The 25,348-nt window shown below is 35.4% G+C and overlaps 1 long non-coding RNA gene across 3 annotated transcripts; it reads left to right on the top strand.

Moving 5' to 3' along the window:
• Positions 1 to 19,834: 19,834 nt before the first annotated feature.
• Positions 19,835 to 23,845, top strand: LOC120636870. 3 transcript variants are annotated; one of them, XR_005659410.1, is made up of 4 exons: positions 19,835 to 20,055; positions 20,423 to 20,500; positions 21,214 to 21,856; positions 22,194 to 22,397. It is a non-coding gene; the product is annotated as an uncharacterized LOC120636870 (long non-coding RNA). The 3 variants fall into 3 exon arrangements; XR_005659409.1 differs by lacking the exons at positions 19,835 to 20,055; positions 22,194 to 22,397 and adding exons at positions 20,152 to 20,338; positions 23,816 to 23,845; XR_005659408.1 differs by lacking the exon at positions 19,835 to 20,055 and adding an exon at positions 20,152 to 20,338.
• The last annotated feature ends 1,503 nt before the right edge of the window (positions 23,846 to 25,348 follow it).

Below are 25,348 nucleotides of genomic sequence, written 5' to 3'. Positions count from 1 at the left end.
AACCAGCGCGCGCGAGGCGCATAGCGTACAAAATAAAATCTTTAGCGTATATCTCTAAAAGCGTATTTTAATTTTTAACCGTAAATGCTAAACATTTACCTTTTAAAACACGTAAAAATCTCATGTTATCTATTGCAGGGTAAATCAATTATTATGAATCACTCGACATATGACGCCCTCTACTGTTGCATAGAAATATCAAATAAAATAAGCACGCCCAAAGAAAGAATCGTTCTGCTAGATGTGTGCGTGCAAGTTAGTAGTGTGTGTCGTGTAATGTTATAATCGTGCGCTTGTACTTACAAGATTAGCATCGGTCTTGTGTGAACAGTTTCATTCATAAATTCTCTATTCTCTAATTACGTGTTTCATTTTTTCTATGAATAAAATGATTTGCTTGGTTTGTTATTGTTGTTAAAGGTCATTATTCTTTTTTTAGAATTAAAAACATTATTCACAAATGTAAATACCTTTTAGTGTCTTTTAAGAAAATTAAGGATCTAATATTATCGAATTAGTCTTTCGTTTTGAAAATAATCTATGAAACCAAACGCTGTCTCAATTTTGAAAAATGAATAATTTAGGTTTTCCAGGAATCATTGGAGAGTGAGAGAGTTAACAATAAATATGGTTTCTATTTATTGTTTACATATCAAAATAAAATAGCGTTCGTACCCATACTTACAAAAAATTAAAGACATATTTTGACTAATTTCGATTGCAATATTATCATTAGCATATTCGATCGCCATTATTGTTTACCTTCGAACAATGCTGTATGGCGTTGGTGATAAATAAACGGTTCAAGTGCATAAATTCAGTAACTTATAAAAGTTTGAGCAGTGATAGTTTAATGTGTTAAGGTTAATTTATAGTTTATTCATTCATTTTATAATGAAAGCATATTCGTGCGGTCTTTGTTTGGGTTCAGTGTGCCTGGAAAAAGTACTTAGAGAAAACTTTAATTTCTATCCCTACTTATATCGTAAAATTAGAAATCATTCGCAAAGGAAGGAGTGTACCAATGTTACAAATATCCCAAAAAAAGGTGATAAAGTAACGCGTATATTTAATAATAAATATTACGAAAACTATTCTTGGCTAAGCGGCTTTGTACACACCAATCGATTAATTTGCTTTCCTTTTGTTTTATTGTCCAATATACGTAAAGTGTGGAATGATAAAGGATATTGTGATCTTAATAATTTTCATAAAAACGCTAAAAACATGATATGTTGGAAAAATATTATCATCATCAGTGTGCTTAGAAAATGCTGCCGAATGGTGTGTCATAATTTTGTGACGTAAATCAGGGTATGTACTTTTATTCAATTAGCAGTAGATAGACGATAGTATTAAATCAATCAAAAATATAACTTTCGTAAAGTAATTTGATTATAAACCGACATACCTATCTAAAATCTAAATTTTAATTTTACTTTATGTTTGTGTTGAACACCTTGTGCATACCCTGGGTCCAAGGGCTATGCACGCCACTGAGTATATACCTTCAAAGAAGATAGCGGGCGTGTAGTTGTCCTGCGTAGTAGTCATACATAGCGCATGCCACGGATCGACCGAACCGTGCACGTACGCGACCCGACCGGCGGGTATGTTTAAACCACCGAACTCTTCATTAGTCCACTCAGCACACGCGTTCACAAACACAGAGTCAAATCTGTAACGAAGAGAAAATAATATTAAAAATTGTTCAATGTACATACTTGTTTCAGTGTTTATTTTATAACTTAAGCTTATTTAAGCGATTATTTATGAACTATTTATGAAATTTATAGCTAATAAATCTAATAGGTTGGGGAAAAAGTCTTTTCGCATTATAGTATGTATGAACATGTAATAAAATCTCTTTGGCTATACTATTTGTATCTGGCTGGTTTTGGTATCAAATTAGGAAAATGTGTGAAGATGAGTGAATCTAATGAAGAAATTCCTTTTTACCTTTTAAAATTTTACTACAAAAAAGGTAAAAATGCAACGCAAGCCGCGAAAAAAATTTGGGTTTAGCGTTTTCAATCCGGAAATTTTGATGTCAAAGATGCACCTCGCTCTGGTTAGGAGGAGCCCTATGACGGATATAATGGATGCCATTTTTGAAAAAGTGGACCAAGATGGGCAAATCAGTAGGTACAATGTAGCTGAAGAACTGGGAATTGACCACAAAACCATTTTTGACGGAGCTGATAAGAAGTGGATCATGACCGAACCATTTTTGAACTGGTGATGAGAAGTGGATCATGTACGACAAGAAAGTGCGAAAAAGGTCACGGTCAAAGGCCGATCAGGCTTCACAGACTGTGGCGAAACCCGGGTTAACTCGCAACAAGGTGACGCTGTGTGTGTAGTAGTAGGATTGGAAGGGCATTATTCATTATAAGCTGTTACCACCAGGCAGGACCATCAATTCTGAATTCTACTGCGAACAACTGATGAGATTAAAGCAAGAAGTTTAGAGAAAGCGGCCGGAATTAATCAACAGAAGAGGTGTGGTTTTTCATCATGATAACGCTAGACCTAACACATCTTTAGCCACTCAGCTAAAATTAAGATAGTTTGGCTGGGAGGTGGTAATGCATCCGCTGTATAGTCCTGACCTTACACCTTCAGATTTCCACCTGTTTCGGTCTCTTCAGAATTCTTTAGGCAGTGTCAGGTTAACATCACGAGAGGACTGCCAAAACTACTTGTCGCGGTTTTTTGATTTCAGAAACCCCAAAATTTCTATAGCAATGGGATTATGTCCCTACCTACCTATGCCTAATTTATGCAAAGGAAGAAAATAAATTCCAAAAACTTTTTAATGCTGATAGTACTTCTAGAAAAAGAGGTAGTATTTAGATTTTATTACAACGTTCTACATAGATACTAGTTTGCGAAAAGACTATTATTCCCGCAACCCACTTTTCCGCAAATTTCTCCCTATATCACATTTCAATTTGTATGTCCACTTAAACTAACTTTATAACATTACTATCAGCAGGTGGATCAACTGAATTCCAAACTTTTTTCTCCAAAAGTGACAGATACTCTACATTCATAGCTTTTTGCCACCAGAGGAGTTTGATAACTTTATTGCCTACACATATGTTTGTGGCTTCTCAAAAATTCTGGTCTACATACCTATTTTATAATCGCCATATTTCGTCGGCGGTGTACCACGTGTACTGCGCATGGATCGGCAGCTGACAGACTCCTCTGTACTAGTCGCCACTTCCCCTCCAACTATAGCGCCGCCGACGTCTCGCGTCGTTTTTTCTCTCTTCCGCCTTTCCTCAGCAGAAGACTCGGCATCAGTAGAGGCCTGCTCTACCTCACTGTTGTTGCAGCAGTCATCGCCAGACTCACCATCTGTTAATTCATATAAAAATCATGTGATTTATTTATATTATATAAGACGAGAATTACGATATTCATCAATGTCAGCACATTTATTTTCAATAAAAAGTACATTAGGAATGTGCTTTTTACTATACAGAATAACCTTCCTTGGATTTATTTAATGGTTCTATAAATCGGTAACGCTGAATAACCGACAAAAATGCACAACTTTCTCTTAGCGTTCAATTTATTATGTAGACTAGACTGCGGGATTAATGAATAGGCAATGCATCCAAAAACAAAGGTTTCCTTTACAAATAGTGTGTCGGGACCACACTTCCTCAGTGTTGCTTCTGGTATTCAAATACATCTGCTGAGTACAATGCGGTAAGGTAAGCTGGTGAGCTGTTCCCTTCTTCTCTAGGAAACACTTAACACTGCCCCTATGGTAATTCAAAATCAAAACCAATGTTATCAAAACGCAGGCATTTTATATGTTACGCACTTACGTAATAATTATTTGATAAAGCAATCTTACACTTCACACATTTTCTTGAATAAATATCTAAAGTTTTGAAGAGAAAAATTATTAGTAGTAAGGGCGAGTAAGTACCTTGCATTTCCACAGCTGGAGTCTCTCATAGGGCTCCACACGTCACTATGGATGAGTTCCAAGGGTCGGCCAACACGTTTCGTAGATCTTTTCGGAGCCCGGGCCACAGGCTTTCCTTCCAGGCAGGCGCAAACTTGTTGAAATCTTCTTTGTCATCCTGAAATGAACATACCTTTAAGACAATGATACCCTAACCGTCTATGCCATAAATCAGTGTTCATGTTAAGTATTATTAGACTTAACTAACTTTGCAATATTGACTTCCTGCGCTTGATGTAGGACAGTCATCGATTGCTCTTTTGCAAAACAAAACATTCATTCTATCAGTGACGTGCATAGAGGGTATGTAAAGTATATGCAAATGTTTATTTAATTTTCATTTTCATTAATTCTTCATTTTATATCATCTGCATACCCTGTACATAGCCTCAATGCACGCTACTGCATTCTATATACACCCACATAGATTGGCAGATATAACAGGCTGGTGTTGTATACTACAACTGTCATGGACAAAACACCCATCTACATTCATGATCACAACCATGCCTCTTTCACATAATTTAATAACAGAAAACAAATTTTGCAGACAACTACGGAACGTAAAAAACATTGTTTAAGGTTTTATCAAAGTTATTTATGCTGTTTACATGAATATCTGTAGAGCTCTCCAGTTTAGTCGCTCCATCATCACAAGTGATCATCCTTTTCCATCCATCACCACGGAAAGATCTGGAGCAGTCTTATTCCTAGCCAGGACTGCACGGACAATGTGATCAAAAGAGTTAGTGTTTAAAATTATACAACTTTAGGAAGTAACAGTTTCTACCCTTAGTAAAAGTTTGTTCACTGGCAATACAGTACAGCGTCGCTGGTACAGTTGCTTTCGAGTATTGTAGCAGTATACTTCAGTTAAATTGAATGTATATCCAAACCCTGTTTTAAAGCCTATAAACACTTCAACAGCCTAGACAGTAGATCTAAAAGGAACGTTTGTAAGTGGATAAAAATCAATACAGGATTTGCGACACTAAAACGATTGCAGTAAGAAGTTTTACTAAGACCGAAAGTTTTGTTTCGATACGCGAAATCGACTACGACTGCGAGCGTGCAAATGTGCTAAGGGTAAAAAGTCTTTCCCCATCAAATAAATAAATGAAAATATCATAATAATGTACTCAAGACTCCCCAGTAAACTGGTTAAAAGTAAAAGTCTTTTAAACTGTAATAAACCACATCCGAGCATGTTCACATTGAAATTGCCTGGTCTCCCCGTCCTCCCGTGTCAAACGGATGGTAACCCCTTTAGACCCTGACCTATTACCCCCATCTCTCCCATCCCCCTTAATTCTTAAATCTAGACAGATTACGAGTCTTAGAATATCTACGTCGAGTTTGTAAACACTTATTTTTCTTCAGTTAAAGGCAAATCCGCGTAACTATTACGCACCAACGCCAACATTAATAATCAATCAAATCCAACATATTCATTAAAATTAATTTTGGTCAGAACATTTCAATTATAAGTATAGGTATTAAAGAAAATGTAGATAGAGCGAAAGTACAATCTCATGTTAAATGTTTTTAAGGAGAAGTAGAAAGCTTCTGAAATCCATTGGTTGATATTATAGTGTATTCTTAAATCTAAGTAAAAAAAAAAAAAAAATGCATTGATAACCTCTTCCTTTATTTGAAGTCGGTTAGAACTATGAAAGAAGAAATAACCTACCCTACCCAGTAATGCGGAAGCCACTTAGGAAGAATAAGTTAAAAGTAGTTAATAATTAGTATATACAGTGGCGTGCATTGCATATATGCAAATAAGCAGTGCATACCCTACCCTCAGGGTCTTAAAGAGCCTTCAGATAGGACCATTAAAATTTGTAATTAAAAAAACACTAAGTAAAAAATATATGAAAGCGCCATCTAGTAATGAGCGGCCAAACTTCTAGGTCAATTGTCGCTAGACAGGCGACAGCGCAACCAGCGCGCGCGAGGCGCATAGCGTACAAAATAAAATCTTTAGCGTATATCTCTAAAAGCGTATTTTAATTTTTAACCGTAAATGCTAAACATTTACCTTTTAAAACACGTAAAAATCTCATGTTATCTATTGCAGGGTAAATCAATTATTATGAATCACTCGACATATGACGCCCTCTACTGTTGCATAGAAATATCAAATAAAATAAGCACGCCCAAAGAAAGAATCGTTCTGCTAGATGTGTGCGTGCAAGTTAGTAGTGTGTGTCGTGTAATGTTATAATCGTGCGCTTGTACTTACAAGATTAGCATCGGTCTTGTGTGAACAGTTTCATTCATAAATTCTCTATTCTCTAATTACGTGTTTCATTTTTTCTATGAATAAAATGATTTGCTTGGTTTGTTATTGTTGTTAAAGGTCATTATTCTTTTTTTAGAATTAAAAACATTATTCACAAATGTAAATACCTTTTAGTGTCTTTTAAGAAAATTAAGGATCTAATATTATCGAATTAGTCTTTCGTTTTGAAAATAATCTATGAAACCAAACGCTGTCTCAATTTTGAAAAATGAATAATTTAGGTTTTCCAGGAATCATTGGAGAGTGAGAGAGTTAACAATAAATATGGTTTCTATTTATTGTTTACATATCAAAATAAAATAGCGTTCGTACCCATACTTACAAAAAATTAAAGACATATTTTGACTAATTTCGATTGCAATATTATCATTAGCATATTCGATCGCCATTATTGTTTACCTTCGAACAATGCTGTATGGCGTTGGTGATAAATAAACGGTTCAAGTGCATAAATTCAGTAACTTATAAAAGTTTGAGCAGTGATAGTTTAATGTGTTAAGGTTAATTTATAGTTTATTCATTCATTTTATAATGAAAGCATATTCGTGCGGTCTTTGTTTGGGTTCAGTGTGCCTGGAAAAAGTACTTAGAGAAAACTTTAATTTCTATCCCTACTTATATCGTAAAATTAGAAATCATTCGCAAAGGAAGGAGTGTACCAATGTTACAAATATCCCAAAAAAAGGTGATAAAGTAACGCGTATATTTAATAATAAATATTACGAAAACTATTCTTGGCTAAGCGGCTTTGTACACACCAATCGATTAATTTGCTTTCCTTTTGTTTTATTGTCCAATATACGTAAAGTGTGGAATGATAAAGGATATTGTGATCTTAATAATTTTCATAAAAACGCTAAAAACATGATATGTTGGAAAAATATTATCATCATCAGTGTGCTTAGAAAATGCTGCCGAATGGTGTGTCATAATTTTGTGACGTAAATCAGGGTATGTACTTTTATTCAATTAGCAGTAGATAGACGATAGTATTAAATCAATCAAAAATATAACTTTCGTAAAGTAATTTGATTATAAACCGACATACCTATCTAAAATCTAAATTTTAATTTTACTTTATGTTTGTGTTGAACACCTTGTGCATACCCTGGGTCCAAGGGCTATGCACGCCACTGAGTATATACCTTCGAAGAAGATAGCGGGCGTGTAGTTGTCCTGCGTAGTAGTCATACATAGCGCATGCCACGGATCGACCGAACCGTGCACGTACGCGACCCGACCGGCGGGTATGTTTAAACCACCGAACTCTTCATTAGTCCACTCAGCACACGCGTTCACAAACACAGAGTCAAATCTGTAACGAAGAGAAAATAATATTAAAAATTGTTCAATGTACATACTTGTTTCAGTGTTTATTTTATAACTTAAGCTTATTTAAGCGATTATTTATGAACTATTTATGAAATTTATAGCTAATAAATCTAATAGGTTGGGGAAAAAGTCTTTTCGCATTATAGTATGTATGAACATGTAATAAAATCTCTTTGGCTATACTATTTGTATCTGGCTGGTTTTGGTATCAAATTAGGAAAATGTGTGAAGATGAGTGAATCTAATGAAGAAATTCCTTTTTACCTTTTAAAATTTTACTACAAAAAAGGTAAAAATGCAACGCAAGCCGCGAAAAAAATTTGGGTTTAGCGTTTTCAATCCGGAAATTTTGATGTCAAAGATGCACCTCGCTCTGGTTAGGAGGAGCCCTATGACGGATATAATGGATGCCATTTTTGAAAAAGTGGACCAAGATGGGCAAATCAGTAGGTACAATGTAGCTGAAGAACTGGGAATTGACCACAAAACCATTTTTGACGGAGCTGATAAGAAGTGGATCATGACCGAACCATTTTTGAACTGGTGATGAGAAGTGGATCATGTACGACAAGAAAGTGCGAAAAAGGTCACGGTCAAAGGCCGATCAGGCTTCACAGACTGTGGCGAAACCCGGGTTAACTCGCAACAAGGTGACGCTGTGTGTGTAGTAGTAGGATTGGAAGGGCATTATTCATTATAAGCTGTTACCACCAGGCAGGACCATCAATTCTGAATTCTACTGCGAACAACTGATGAGATTAAAGCAAGAAGTTTAGAGAAAGCGGCCGGAATTAATCAACAGAAGAGGTGTGGTTTTTCATCATGATAACGCTAGACCTAACACATCTTTAGCCACTCAGCTAAAATTAAGATAGTTTGGCTGGGAGGTGGTAATGCATCCGCTGTATAGTCCTGACCTTACACCTTCAGATTTCCACCTGTTTCGGTCTCTTCAGAATTCTTTAGGCAGTGTCAGGTTAACATCACGAGAGGACTGCCAAAACTACTTGTCGCGGTTTTTTGATTTCAGAAACCCCAAAATTTCTATAGCAATGGGATTATGTCCCTACCTACCTATGCCTAATTTATGCAAAGGAAGAAAATAAATTCCAAAAACTTTTTAATGCTGATAGTACTTCTAGAAAAAGAGGTAGTATTTAGATTTTATTACAACGTTCTACATAGATACTAGTTTGCGAAAAGACTATTATTCCCGCAACCCACTTTTCCGCAAATTTCTCCCTATATCACATTTCAATTTGTATGTCCACTTAAACTAACTTTATAACATTACTATCAGCAGGTGGATCAACTGAATTCCAAACTTTTTTCTCCAAAAGTGACAGATACTCTACATTCATAGCTTTTTGCCACCAGAGGAGTTTGATAACTTTATTGCCTACACATATGTTTGTGGCTTCTCAAAAATTCTGGTCTACATACCTATTTTATAATCGCCATATTTCGTCGGCGGTGTACCACGTGTACTGCGCATGGATCGGCAGCTGACAGACTCCTCTGTACTAGTCGCCACTTCCCCTCCAACTATAGCGCCGCCGACGTCTCGCGTCGTTTTTTCTCTCTTCCGCCTTTCCTCAGCAGAAGACTCGGCATCAGTAGAGGCCTGCTCTACCTCACTGTTGTTGCAGCAGTCATCGCCAGACTCACCATCTGTTAATTCATATAAAAATCATGTGATTTATTTATATTATATAAGACGAGAATTACGATATTCATCAATGTCAGCACATTTATTTTCAATAAAAAGTACATTAGGAATGTGCTTTTTACTATACAGAATAACCTTCCTTGGATTTATTTAATGGTTCTATAAATCGGTAACGCTGAATAACCGACAAAAATGCACAACTTTCTCTTAGCGTTCAATTTATTATGTAGACTAGACTGCGGGATTAATGAATAGGCAATGCATCCAAAAACAAAGGTTTCCTTTACAAATAGTGTGTCGGGACCACACTTCCTCAGTGTTGCTTCTGGTATTCAAATACATCTGCTGAGTACAATGCGGTAAGGTAAGCTGGTGAGCTGTTCCCTTCTTCTCTAGGAAACACTTAACACTGCCCCTATGGTAATTCAAAATCAAAACCAATGTTATCAAAACGCAGGCATTTTATATGTTACGCACTTACGTAATAATTATTTGATAAAGCAATCTTACACTTCACACATTTTCTTGAATAAATATCTAAAGTTTTGAAGAGAAAAATTATTAGTAGTAAGGGCGAGTAAGTACCTTGCATTTCCACAGCTGGAGTCTCTCATAGGGCTCCACACGTCACTATGGATGAGTTCCAAGGGTCGGCCAACACGTTTCGTAGATCTTTTCGGAGCCCGGGCCACAGGCTTTCCTTCCAGGCAGGCGCAAACTTGTTGAAATCTTCTTTGTCATCCTGAAATGAACATACCTTTAAGACAATGATACCCTAACCGTCTATGCCATAAATCAGTGTTCATGTTAAGTATTATTAGACTTAACTAACTTTGCAATATTGACTTCCTGCGCTTGATGTAGGACAGTCATCGATTGCTCTTTTGCAAAACAAAACATTCATTCTATCAGTGACGTGCATAGAGGGTATGTAAAGTATATGCAAATGTTTATTTAATTTTCATTTTCATTAATTCTTCATTTTATATCATCTGCATACCCTGTACATAGCCTCAATGCACGCTACTGCATTCTATATACACCCACATAGATTGGCAGATATAACAGGCTGGTGTTGTATACTACAACTGTCATGGACAAAACACCCATCTACATTCATGATCACAACCATGCCTCTTTCACATAATTTAATAACAGAAAACAAATTTTGCAGACAACTACGGAACGTAAAAAACATTGTTTAAGGTTTTATCAAAGTTATTTATGCTGTTTACATGAATATCTGTAGAGCTCTCCAGTTTAGTCGCTCCATCATCACAAGTGATCATCCTTTTCCATCCATCACCACGGAAAGATCTGGAGCAGTCTTATTCCTAGCCAGGACTGCACGGACAATGTGATCAAAAGAGTTAGTGTTTAAAATTATACAACTTTAGGAAGTAACAGTTTCTACCCTTAGTAAAAGTTTGTTCACTGGCAATACAGTACAGCGTCGCTGGTACAGTTGCTTTCGAGTATTGTAGCAGTATACTTCAGTTAAATTGAATGTATATCCAAACCCTGTTTTAAAGCCTATAAACACTTCAACAGCCTAGACAGTAGATCTAAAAGGAACGTTTGTAAGTGGATAAAAATCAATACAGGATTTGCGACACTAAAACGATTGCAGTAAGAAGTTTTACTAAGACCGAAAGTTTTGTTTCGATACGCGAAATCGACTACGACTGCGAGCGTGCAAATGTGCTAAGGGTAAAAAGTCTTTCCCCATCAAATAAATAAATGAAAATATCATAATAATGTACTCAAGACTCCCCAGTAAACTGGTTAAAAGTAAAAGTCTTTTAAACTGTAATAAACCACATCCGAGCATGTTCACATTGAAATTGCCTGGTCTCCCCGTCCTCCCGTGTCAAACGGATGGTAACCCCTTTAGACCCTGACCTATTACCCCCATCTCTCCCATCCCCCTTAATTCTTAAATCTAGACAGATTACGAGTCTTAGAATATCTACGTCGAGTTTGTAAACACTTATTTTTCTTCAGTTAAAGGCAAATCCGCGTAACTATTACGCACCAACGCCAACATTAATAATCAATCAAATCCAACATATTCATTAAAATTAATTTTGGTCAGAACATTTCAATTATAAGTATAGGTATTAAAGAAAATGTAGATAGAGCGAAAGTACAATCTCATGTTAAATGTTTTTAAGGAGAAGTAGAAAGCTTCTGAAATCCATTGGTTGATATTATAGTGTATTCTTAAATCTAAGTAAAAAAAAAAAAAAAATGCATTGATAACCTCTTCCTTTATTTGAAGTCGGTTAGAACTATGAAAGAAGAAATAACCTACCCTACCCAGTAATGCGGAAGCCACTTAGGAAGAATAAGTTAAAAGTAGTTAATAATTAGTATATACAGTGGCGTGCATTGCATATATGCAAATAAGCAGTGCATACCCTACCCTCAGGGTCTTAAAGAGCCTTCAGATAGGACCATTAAAGTTTTGTAATTAAAAAAACACTAAGTAAAAAATATATGAAAGCGCCATCTAGTAATGAGCGGCCAAACTTCTAGGTCAATTGTCGCTAGACAGGCGACAGCGCAACCAGCGCGCGCGAGGCGCATAGCGTACAAAATAAAATCTTTAGCGTATATCTCTAAAAGCGTATTTTAATTTTTAACCGTAAATGCTAAACATTTACCTTTTAAAACACGTAAAAATCTCATGTTATCTATTGCAGGGTAAATCAATTATTATGAATCACTCGACATATGACGCCCTCTACTGTTGCATAGAAATATCAAATAAAATAAGCACGCCCAAAGAAAGAATCGTTCTGCTAGATGTGTGCGTGCAAGTTAGTAGTGTGTGTCGTGTAATGTTATAATCGTGCGCTTGTACTTACAAGATTAGCATCGGTCTTGTGTGAACAGTTTCATTCATAAATTCTCTATTCTCTAATTACGTGTTTCATTTTTTCTATGAATAAAATGATTTGCTTGGTTTGTTATTGTTGTTAAAGGTCATTATTCTTTTTTTAGAATTAAAAACATTATTCACAAATGTAAATACCTTTTAGTGTCTTTTAAGAAAATTAAGGATCTAATATTATCGAATTAGTCTTTCGTTTTGAAAATAATCTATGAAACCAAACGCTGTCTCAATTTTGAAAAATGAATAATTTAGGTTTTCCAGGAATCATTGGAGAGTGAGAGAGTTAACAATAAATATGGTTTCTATTTATTGTTTACATATCAAAATAAAATAGCGTTCGTACCCATACTTACAAAAAATTAAAGACATATTTTGACTAATTTCGATTGCAATATTATCATTAGCATATTCGATCGCCATTATTGTTTACCTTCGAACAATGCTGTATGGCGTTGGTGATAAATAAACGGTTCAAGTGCATAAATTCAGTAACTTATAAAAGTTTGAGCAGTGATAGTTTAATGTGTTAAGGTTAATTTATAGTTTATTCATTCATTTTATAATGAAAGCATATTCGTGCGGTCTTTGTTTGGGTTCAGTGTGCCTGGAAAAAGTACTTAGAGAAAACTTTAATTTCTATCCCTACTTATATCGTAAAATTAGAAATCATTCGCAAAGGAAGGAGTGTACCAATGTTACAAATATCCCAAAAAAAGGTGATAAAGTAACGCGTATATTTAATAATAAATATTACGAAAACTATTCTTGGCTAAGCGGCTTTGTACACACCAATCGATTAATTTGCTTTCCTTTTGTTTTATTGTCCAATATACGTAAAGTGTGGAATGATAAAGGATATTGTGATCTTAATAATTTTCATAAAAACGCTAAAAACATGATATGTTGGAAAAATATTATCATCATCAGTGTGCTTAGAAAATGCTGCCGAATGGTGTGTCATAATTTTGTGACGTAAATCAGGGTATGTACTTTTATTCAATTAGCAGTAGATAGACGATAGTATTAAATCAATCAAAAATATAACTTTCGTAAAGTAATTTGATTATAAACCGACATACCTATCTAAAATCTAAATTTTAATTTTACTTTATGTTTGTGTTGAACACCTTGTGCATACCCTGGGTCCAAGGGCTATGCACGCCACTGAGTATATACCTTCAAAGAAGATAGCGGGCGTGTAGTTGTCCTGCGTAGTAGTCATACATAGCGCATGCCACGGATCGACCGAACCGTGCACGTACGCGACCCGACCGGCGGGTATGTTTAAACCACCGAACTCTTCATTAGTCCACTCAGCACACGCGTTCACAAACACAGAGTCAAATCTGTAACGAAGAGAAAATAATATTAAAAATTGTTCAATGTACATACTTGTTTCAGTGTTTATTTTATAACTTAAGCTTATTTAAGCGATTATTTATGAACTATTTATGAAATTTATAGCTAATAAATCTAATAGGTTGGGGAAAAAGTCTTTTCGCATTATAGTAAATCTCTTTGGCTATACTATTTGTATCTGGCTGGTTTTGGTATCAAATTAGGAAAATGTGTGAAGATGAGTGAATCTAATGAAGAAATTCCTCTTTACCTTTTAAAATTTTACTACAAAAAAAGGTAAAAATGCAACGCAAGCCGCGAAAAAAATTTGGGTTTAGCGTTTTCAATCCGGAAATTTTGATGTCAAAGATGCACCTCGCTCTGGTTAGGAGGAGCCCTATGACGGATATAATGGATGCCATTTTTGAAAAAGTGGACCAAGATGGGCAAATCAGTAGGTACAATGTAGCTGAAGAACTGGGAATTGACCACAAAACCATTTTTGACGGAGCTGATAAGAAGTGGATCATGACCGAACCATTTTTAAACTGGTGATGAGAAGTGGATCATGTACGACAAGAAAGTGCGAAAAAGGTCACGGTCAAAGGCCGATCAGGCTTCACAGACTGTGGCGAAACCCGGGTTAACTCGCAACAAGGTGACGCTGTGTGTGTAGTAGTAGGATTGGAAGGGCATTATTCATTATAAGCTGTTACCACCAGGCAGGATCATCAATTCTGAATTCTACTGCGAACAACTGATGAGATTAAAGCAAGAAGTTTAGAGAAAGCGGCCGGAATTAATCAACAGAAGAGGTGTGGTTTTTCATCATGATAACGCTAGACCTAACACATCTTTAGCCACTCAGCTAAAATTAAGATAGTTTGGCTGGGAGGTGGTAATGCATCCGCTGTATAGTCCTGACCTTACACCTTCAGATTTCCACCTGTTTCGGTCTCTTCAGAATTCTTTAGGCAGTGTCAGGTTAACATCACGAGAGGACTGCCAAAACTACTTGTCGCGGTTTTTTGATTTCAGAAACCCCAAAATTTCTATAGCAATGGGATTATGTCCCTACCTACCTATGCCTAATTTATGCAAAGGAAGAAAATAAATTCCAAAAACTTTTTAATGCTGATAGTACTTCTAGAAAAAGAGGTAGTATTTAGATTTTATTACAACGTTCTACATAGATACTAGTTTGCGAAAAGACTATTATTCCCGCAACCCACTTTTCCGCAAATTTCTCCCTATATCACATTTCAATTTGTATGTCCACTTAAACTAACTTTATAACATTACTATCAGCAGGTGGATCAACTGAATTCCAAACTTTTTTCTCCAAAAGTGACAGATACTCTACATTCATAGCTTTTTGCCACCAGAGGAGTTTGATAACTTTATTGCCTACACATATGTTTGTGGCTTCTCAAAAATTCTGGTCTACATACCTATTTTATAATCGCCATATTTCGTCGGCGGTGTACCACGTGTACTGCGCATGGATCGGCAGCTGACAGACTCCTCTGTACTAGTCGCCACTTCCCCTCCAACTATAGCGCCGCCGACGTCTCGCGTCGTTTTTTCTCTCTTCCGCCTTTCCTCAGCAGAAGACTCGGCATCAGTAGAGGCCTGCTCTACCTCACTGTTGTTGCAGCAGTCATCGCCAGACTCACCATCTGTTAATTCATATAAAAATCATGTGATTTATTTATATTATATAAGACGAGAATTACGATATTCATCAATGTCAGCACATTTATTTTCAATAAAAAGTACATTAGGAATGTGCTTTTTACTATACAGAATAACCTTCCTTGGATTTATTTAATGGTTCTATAAATCGGTAACGCTGAATAACCGACAAAAATGCACAACTTTCTCTTAGCGTTCAATTTATTATGTAGACTAGACTGCGGGATTAATGAATAGGCAATGCATCCAAAAACAAAGGTTTCCTTTACAAATAGTGTGTCGGGACCACACTTCCTCAGTGTTGCTTCTGGTATTCAAATACATCTGCTGAGTACAATGCGGTAAGGTAAGCTGGTGAGCTGTTCCCTTCTTCTCTAGGAAACACTTAACACTGCCCCTATGGTAATTCAAAATCAAAACCAATGTTATCAAAACGCAGGCATTTTATATGTTACGCACTTACGTAATAATTATTTGATAAAGCAATCTTACACTTCACACATTTTCTTGAATAAATATCTAAAGTTTTGAAGAGAAAAATTATTAGTAGTAAGGGCGAGTAAGTACCTTGCATTTCCACAGCTGGAGTCTCTCATAGGGCTCCACACGTCACTATGGATGAGTTCCAAGGGTCGGCCAACACGTTTCGTAGATCTTTTCGGAGCCCTGGCCACAGGCTTTCCTTCCAGGCAGGCGCACACTTGTAGAAATCTTCTTTGTCATCCTGAAATGAACATACCTTTAAGACAATGATACCCTAACCGTCTATGCCATAAATCAGTATTCATGTTAAGTATTATTAGACTTAACTAACTTTGCAATATTGACTTCCTGTTGATGTAGGACAGTCATCGATTGCTCTTTTGCAAAACAAAACATTCATTCTATCAGTGACGTGCATAGAGGGTATGTAAAGTATATGCAAATGTTTATTTAATTTTCATTTTCATTAATTCTTCATTTTATATCATCTGCATACCCTGTACATAGCCTCAATGCACGCTACTGCATTCTATATACACCCACTTAGATTAGCAGATATAACAAGCTGGTGTTGTATACTACAACTGTCATGGACAAAACACCCATCTACATTCATGATCACAACCATGCCACTTTCACATAATTTAATAACAGAAAACAAATTTTGCAGACAACTACGGAACATATTAAACATTTTTATCAAACTTATCTATGCTGTTTACATGAATATCTGTAGAGCTCTCCAGTTTAGTCGCTCCATCATTACAAGTGATCATCCTTTTCCATCCATCACCACGGAAAGATCTGGAGCAGTCTTATTCCTAGCCACGACTGCACTCAAAAGAGTTAGTGTTTAAAATTATACAACTTTAGGAAGTAACAGTTTCTACCCTTAGTAAAAGTTTGTTCTACGACTGCGAGAGTGCAAATGTGCTAAGGGTAAAAAGTCTTTCCCCATCAAATAAATAAATGAAAATATCATAATAATGTACTCAAGACTCCCCAGTAAACTGGTTAAAAGTAAAAGTCTTTTAAACTGTAATAAACCACATCCGAGCATGTTCACATTGAAATTGCCTGGTCTCCCCGTCCTCCCGTGTCAAACGGATGCTAATATGTATATTATAACATAAGAAAGTATATCAAGTATGTGCAATAGACCTAAAATATATATTTTTAAAACATATTATAGACTAAAGAATAAAGTAAAAATTGATTTTTTCTATAAAGGCAGGTAAGAAAAGATGTGATCTATAAATAAACACAAGAAGCCTTATTTTATTTATTTGCGAACAATAACATAACTTAACCACTAATTAATGAAACAATGATTACTGTAAATCTGTAACAGTGATAAATATTATTATTTTAAGAATACATTTTTGCACTACTTGCCAATTTCAAACTTTGAAAACCTTTCTACACTAATGGTGAGTTTTGGGTTCTGTAAGCAAGGCCTTAAATCATCCCTTCTTTGTCTAGGTTAAAGAAAATTTGTTATCAATCTGCCAAAAGATTTTACATTAAAAAAAAGTATCTACATTAAAAGTATGAGAAATACATACAAGTAAATTAAAGGTAATCTTGTAAAATATCTACATATTTTTATGGTCCCTTAGTTGAACATTTTAATGTTTATTCATTCATATTAGGATCCTATACAGGATGAGTTCAAGTATAGACAAGTATAATCTAATAAATAGTAGACAAACTCATAGGAATTTCTAGGGTAAATAAACTGAGTTTTAAGATGTGTTCAGCGGCGATCTAGCGTCAAAAAAAAATAAGGAAGTAATTGTTCTAAGTATAGAGAGGGCATTTTAGTCTTTTAACATGATTCTGTATTAGAACATGTACAGAAGGATTAGAAGCTAGAATGTTAGTTTATAATTGGAAATCCATCAATGCATAACGATAGTTTATGATTAGGTTAGAAACAAAATGCAACTCACCGAATTGTCAAAAGAAACACACACTCATCCTTGTAAACCAGCTGCTGGGGCGCCGGTATTTTAATTTTGGACAAATGCGGTGTTAGAGCGTCCAACGATGCCATTTTAGCGATGCTATCGCATATATATTTAATTTTAATTAATTTAAAGAAACTTGTTTAGCGGCAGAGCCAGTCTCAGAAAAATGACAATTGACAAAATTGAAATGACAATGAAAACCATAGATTAAATTAGAAATACCGAGAAAATACCAAATGTTAATAGTCTAAAGAGAGGTTCTAAAGATTGTTTAATGCTGGCGTATGTATCCTCATTGTGTGTTGCCAAAGAGCGTATAAATATACAACTAGAAGAAAACAAAAGAAGAAAATACCATGATATAATGTATGTCACGCTTGTATACTTATTGATGCAAACTATTACACTACACTGTGACAATGATGATCCAATCAGAGATATTTATTATATCTTATGATCATCCTCGATTATCTACTGGTTTTTTTTTAAAGGGCACAGTCAGCTGGACTTAATTACAAAAAAAAATTGCATAATGCTGAAGCCTGGTTGAGTAAAAATATGAGTGATCCTATGAAATTTGGTAGATGGGTCCTTTACAGAAGGATTTACTAACACAATAATTATTTCGCTCATGCTTCTCGTCCAGGCGGCTCGCTGCGCGCGTCAAAGGTTAATAATATGAGTTCAACCGTTGAATTTAACTGAAGAGTACAGGCTCTAGACTTATAATTACTGATTTAAAGAGTCAGTCAATATAAAAGATTGCTTTATATTATGAGATTCTACAAAAAGGATGTTTTCAAGGATTGCTATAGACTCCCTAGTGAATACCGAGGATTGTGGTTTGCACTTGAATTTTACACATATTTCACTTTTTACAATTTCAAGCAAGGATTTCATTGCTCCAAGTAAGATTTTGTAGAGTCTCAAAGATTTTAATTCAATTTTAATCAATTTGTTGAAAGCCAATTTGTTTATAGGGTTTAATACAAATAGCCCATAGTCTAAATGACTGCGAACTATGGCATTGTATAGAAGTTTTTTAGAAAATGGTAGAGTACCCAACCACACCCCCGATAAAGTCCGTTCCCTAGCTAAAGATCATTGATTTTGGTATTGATAACAAAAAACTTTGCAACTGCAACTGATAGTTTAAAAATCTCAAAATAATTGATATACGCAGTGATTTTCACAGTTCAAGCGGTATATAAGAAATTATTGTTTCTAGAGAAGTGACGTCGTAATTTTGAATTCGGCGATTCAACCGCCATGGCAGATCGCTAGATTTTGCAGTTTTATTTATTCAAATTCAAATTCATTTATTTCAAGTAGGCCTACTTTATAAGCACTTTTGAAACGTCAAGTATGTATGTTTGTGTGACTCTACCACCGGTTCGGAAAGCAGATTCTACCGAGAAGAGCCGGCAAGAAACTCAGTAGTTGCTCTTTTCCAACATCAACATTTACAATCATTTTGCTATCTTGCGGGAGATGAGAGCGAGTCTGGCTGCTTCCATTCTACCTTGTCATTGAGGAATTCATCAAATGTATAGCTGTACTAGATGCGTTTTTACACATTTTTTAAATGTATGCATTGGTAGGTCAAGAATTTCCTTAGGAATCATGTTGTAAAAGCGTATACTCAACCCCACAAAGGAGTTCTGCACCTTTCGCAGACGATATGCAGATATCACTAATTTATGACCGTTTCTGGTAAGTCGATTGTTAATTTCAGCTTTTGATTTATAAAGAGTAATATTTTGCCTCACAAAGACTATATTATTATAAATGTATTGCGAAGCTACTGTAAGAATACCTATTTGTTTAAATTTTTCACGAAGCGATTCGCGTGATCCAAGTTTATATAATGATCGTACGGCTCTTTTCTGTAGTATAAATATACTTTCAATATCTGCAGCTTTTCCCCACAGCAAGATCCCATAGGACATAATACTGTGATAGTATGCGAAATAAACAAGCCTATTGAAAAATAAATACCAATCTGACTTGAAACTGCTGAGTGCGCTGTAGCCTGTATGCGACTGACACTTCAGTACGTTGGTATTTAGTCTATTCTGAGGCTGTATGGTATGTATGTATGGCTGTATGGATCTTTGCCTGTCCTGAGAGGAATTAAAAAACAATATTAGTCTATTGTCTGGTACTACTCTCTAGTATAGTGTACAATCTATGGGTACTGCAGTGGTAAAAATATGAGTTTCGTAATTGTGGAGAAAGAAGGACTCTATTCTATTGTTGTTAAACATGGCAGATAAATATAGAAAGTGTGTGAAGTGTGGTGTATCTGCTGCGTAAGACCCACTTACTTTTCATTCTTTCCCGAGAGCTGGAAAGGCATCTAATTTAGCAAGATAGGTAATATAGTTTATGTAATTATAACTTCGCCGTTTTATTAAATAACTAAAATATTTCCTAAAAACACCATTAATTTCTTTAACTTCTAAAGTGGTTGAAAGTTGAAAATATTGCTGAAGTGGAGTTGAAAGACTTGCACAAGAGCCATAAGTTATTGTGTAGTAAGCATTTTGATCGCAGTGCCTTCACGAATGAGACGATGAAAAGGTTAAATCCTAATGCTGTTCCAAATTTGTTGTTCCCACCATTATTAGCGGAATTGACACAAATGGAAGATTCAGCGGTATGATATTTAACACTTTTTTGTTAATTTTACAAATTTTCCTTTAAAAAAGGGTTGTAATTTTATCTGCATTTTTTATTTCAGAGAACTTCAGTGTCTTCGCAATCTTTTACACAATATCTGCCTAACTCGCCTCTAAAAGGTCAAACACTGCAATTGGACGTAAGTATCATGCATCATCTATAGACTAAAACAGTACACTGCTAGACCAAAGCCCTCAAGAGGGAAGGGTATGTCTATAATCACCATGCTGGGCAGACGGGTTAGTGATTGCATTACTATGAATAGTTTTGCCCGCAGCTTCACTCACATTCAAATAGATAAATGTATATTATTTTTTATTAGTGTACTACCTGCTGTATACTGTATTGCTATTTAATGGTTAATATATGATAAACTTATAAACTTATGAGATTTTAGAGGAATGTGCAGCGTCCAAATAAACTCATGTGAGTTTCAGGATGCGAAGATTAATAATTTTAGTAGTTTGTGTAATAAAAAAATAAATAAATAAAATAAATAAATAAAAAATAAAATTCAGGTTTTTTTTCTACTGGAAGAAATCTTGTTTTCTTCATTTGTGACAATTTGCATTCAAAATTTTCATGATGATCACTTGAACAGTGAGTGTGAAAGTGTAACAACCAAATAACCTTGTATTTGTATTTTTATTATTATTAGTTTGGATGTTCTGTTATGCTTCATAACAATGTTTTTTCATAATCTTCACCGACATCATCATGCATGCAACTTTCAGGCATGTGGGTTCCATCACAATGTTACTCTTCACCATCAACGCAAGTGATTTGTAATTGCTAAACAAAGTAAAATATACAAACTGTAATATAAATTAAATGGATATTTCTGTATTCCAGATTACTTTTGTGACTCAACCTGTCAATTTGAAGAACACAAAAAAGGCAAAAATTCTGCAGCAAGTAGAAAATTGCTATTAGACTCTCTCTCAAAGAGTGAGTACTTAGAAAAATTAAATGAAAATTTAAAACCTGCATTTGGTGTGCTTTTACAAAGCCAAATGGTTAATACACCTAGAAAATTAAATGGTCGTTGCTGGACTCTAAATGAAAAAATCATAGCACTGGCTATGTATAAAAAATCCAGTGCATGCTATAGATTGCTCAGAAGATTGTTTTGCTTGCCAAACCCTGGTACTTTAAAAAGTCTTTTAAATTAAGTAAATTTACCTTGTGGAATTGACAGTAAAGTTATGGCAAATTTAAAGGAAATTACACTAACACAGTCAAAAACTGATAATTTGTGTACATTAATGTTTGACGAGATGGCAATTCGAAAAATAATCGTATGTTATATAATCCAAGAACAGACAAGATTGAAGGATACCAGGATCATGGTTCCCAAGGTAGAAGCCAACAAATAGCATCACATGCATTGGTTTTTATGTTGGTAGGATTAAGAAAAAGGTGGAAGCAACCAATAGCCCACTATTTCTCAGGAGAATCGGTAACAGCTGATAGACTTCAAGCAATTATTAAAGAGGTGCGTAGATAAACACTAATATTTCATAACTGCTCCCTTTACTAAACTTTGTAGTTATTCCATATACAGTAGAAGTAGGGGTGAGAAGTATGATCAGCAAAATTTCAATTACCTTCTAAAAGATATCTTGAACAATTACTGTAATATTTTAACATATTAACTTTAAATAATATTAAACCTATGCATAATAACCCTACCTCTTAAATCACTCGATCTAATGATGAAACCAGTTGTTTTAAAGATATAAGCAGAGGAACAGATGGTGGAAAGTACCTTTGTATTATTCTATGCAGATACCTGTTTTATATGTATTTAATCACATTTTTGTTTATTTTAGGTATTGTCAGAATGTTACTTAAACAATTTAATAGTTGTAGCAACAGTGTGTGACATGGATGGAGTAAATGTAAGAGCCATAAATTCCCTAGGGTCCACACTCAGTGGCGTGCCTAGGGTTTTGAGTTTTAGCAAGCCCAGTTACCTAAAGGACAAATTTAACTCGTCATGATCTCTAAGTCACCATTCTTGTTGTGATAAATGACAAACAATATCAACAAATCTTTGAAAAATACTAGGTACGATTAAGTTAGCACGCGAATTATGATAAAGAAGTTTCTATGCAATGTTTGCCAACATTAAAAGTAATCATAGAAATCCCAAGTGTTTCTTTGAGTTCTGCTCTCTTTAATTCTTATGATGACTAGTAATTTATGTCGTAACCAGCCGCGTTCCAACCATTCTTTTCATTAGAAAAAAAATATGCAAAGCCAACAAACAATTTTTAAATAAAATAAATTTACCTGTTGTTCGCCAATTATTTTTTGATTTCGCCACAGAAACAATTTGCACACAATTGGAGCTCATATTTAACAATATTTACTATAATTTGTAAGAATATTCAACTCAAAAAAAACAATAAACTGCTAACTAGTTATTAATCAATAATAATGAATCTGTTAAGTGTCAACTAGTTGAAGCGCAAATAATAACACGCGTGAAGTTGTATCAATTCGCTCGCTGGTCATCTTCACTAACTTCAACTCGCAATCTGGCATTTGATCTCCATACTAAATTATAGCTTCAACTCGCAATCTGGCATTTGATCTCCATACTAAATTTCCTCCTTCTCCTTTTAGATCTACTGTCTAGGCTGTTGAAGTGTTTATAGGCTTTAAAACAGGGTTTGGATATACATTCAATTTAACTGAAGTATACTGCTACAATACTCGAAAGCAACTGTACCAGCGACGCTGTACTGTATTGCCAGTGAACAAACTTTTACTAAGGGTAGAAACTGTTACTTCCTAAAGTTGTATAATTTTAAACACTAACTCTTTTGATCACATTGTCCGTGCAGTCCTGGCTAGGAATAAGACTGCTCCAGATCTTTCCGTGGTGATGGATGGAAAAGGATGATCACTTGTGATGATGGAGCGACTAAACTGGAGAGCTCTACAGATATTCATGTAAACAGCATAAATAACTTTGATAAAACCTTAAACAATGTTTTTTACGTTCCGTAGTTGTCTGCAAAATTTGTTTTCTGTTATTAAATTATGTGAAAGAGGCATGGTTGTGATCATGAATGTAGATGGGTGTTTTGTCCATGACAGTTGTAGTATACAACACCAGCCTGTTATATCTGCTAATCTATGTGGGTGTATATAGAATGCAGTAGCGTGCATTGAGGCTATGTACAGGGTATGCAGATGATATAAAATGAAGAATTAATGAAAATGAAAATTAAATAAACATTTGCATATACTTTACATACCCTCTATGCACGTCACTGATAGAATGAATGTTTTGTTTTGCAAAAGAGCAATCGATGACTGTCCTACATCAAGCGCAGGAAGTCAATATTGCAAAGTTAGTTAAGTCTAATAATACTTAACATGAATACTGATTTATGGCATAGACGGTTAGGGTATCATCGTCTTAAAGGTATGTTCATTTCAGGATGACAAAGAAGATTTCAACAAGTTTGCGCCTGCCTGGAAGGAAAGCCTGTGGCCCGGGCTCCGAAAAGATCTACGAAACGTGTTGGCCGACCCTTGGAACTCATCCATAGTGACGTGTGGAGCCCTATGAGAGACTCCAGCTGTGGAAATGCAAGGTACTTACTCGCCCTTACTACTAATAATTTTTCTCTTCAAAACTTTAGATATTTATTCAAGAAAATGTGTGAAGTGTAAGATTGCTTTATCAAATAATTATTACGTAAGTGCGTAACATATAAAATGCCTGCGTTTTGATAACATTGGTTTTGATTTTGAATTACCATAGGGGCAGTGTTAAGTGTTTCCTAGAGAAGAAGGGAACAGCTCACCAGCTTACCTTACCGCATTGTACTCAGCAGATGTATTTGAATACCAGAAGCAACACTGAGGAAGTGTGGTCCCGACACACTATTTGTAAAGGAAACCTTTGTTTTTGGATGCATTGCCTATTCATTAATCCCGCAGTCTAGTCTACATAATAAATTGAACGCTAAGAGAAAGTTGTGCATTTTTGTCGGTTATTCAGCGTTACCGATTTATAGAACCATTAAATAAATCCAAGGAAGGTTATTCTGTATAGTAAAAAGCACATTCCTAATGTACTTTTTATTGAAAATAAATGTGCTGACATTGATGAATATCGTAATTCTCGTCTTATATAATATAAATAAATCACATGATTTTTATATGAATTAACAGATGGTGAGTCTGGCGATGACTGCTGCAACAACAGTGAGGTAGAGCAGGCCTCTACTGATGCCGAGTCTTCTGCTGAGGAAAGGCGGAAGAGAGAAAAAACGACGCGAGACGTCGGCGGCGCTATAGTTGGAGGGGAAGTGGCGACTAGTACAGAGGAGTCTGTCAGCTGCCGATCCATGCGCAGTACACGTGGTACACCGCCGACGAAATATGGCGATTATAAAATAGGTATGTAGACCAGAATTTTTGAGAAGCCACAAACATATGTGTAGGCAATAAAGTTATCAAACTCCTCTGGTGGCAAAAAGCTATGAATGTAGAGTATCTGTCACTTTTGGAGAAAAAAGTTTGGAATTCAGTTGATCCACCTGCTGATAGTAATGTTATAAAGTTAGTTTAAGTGGACATACAAATTGAAATGTGATATAGGGAGAAATTTGCGGAAAAGTGGGTTGCGGGAATAATAGTCTTTTCGCAAACTAGTATCTATGTAGAACGTTGTAATAAAATCTAAATACTACCTCTTTTTCTAGAAGTACTATCAGCATTAAAAAGTTTTTGGAATTTATTTTCTTCCTTTGCATAAATTAGGCATAGGTAGGTAGGGACATAATCCCATTGCTATAGAAATTTTGGGGTTTCTGAAATCAAAAAACCGCGACAAGTAGTTTTGGCAGTCCTCTCGTGATGTTAACCTGACACTGCCTAAAGAATTCTGAAGAGACCGAAACAGGTGGAAATCTGAAGGTGTAAGGTCAGGACTATACAGCGGATGCATTACCACCTCCCAGCC

The sequence above is a fragment of the Pararge aegeria genome, assembly GCF_905163445.1.
Source record: "Pararge aegeria chromosome W unlocalized genomic scaffold, ilParAegt1.1 SUPER_W_unloc_6, whole genome shotgun sequence".
NCBI classification, from domain to species: Eukaryota; Metazoa; Arthropoda; class Insecta; order Lepidoptera; family Nymphalidae; genus Pararge; species Pararge aegeria.
The sequence above is the reverse complement of the archived record's forward strand: the minus strand, read 5'-3'. Positions and strand labels throughout refer to the sequence as shown.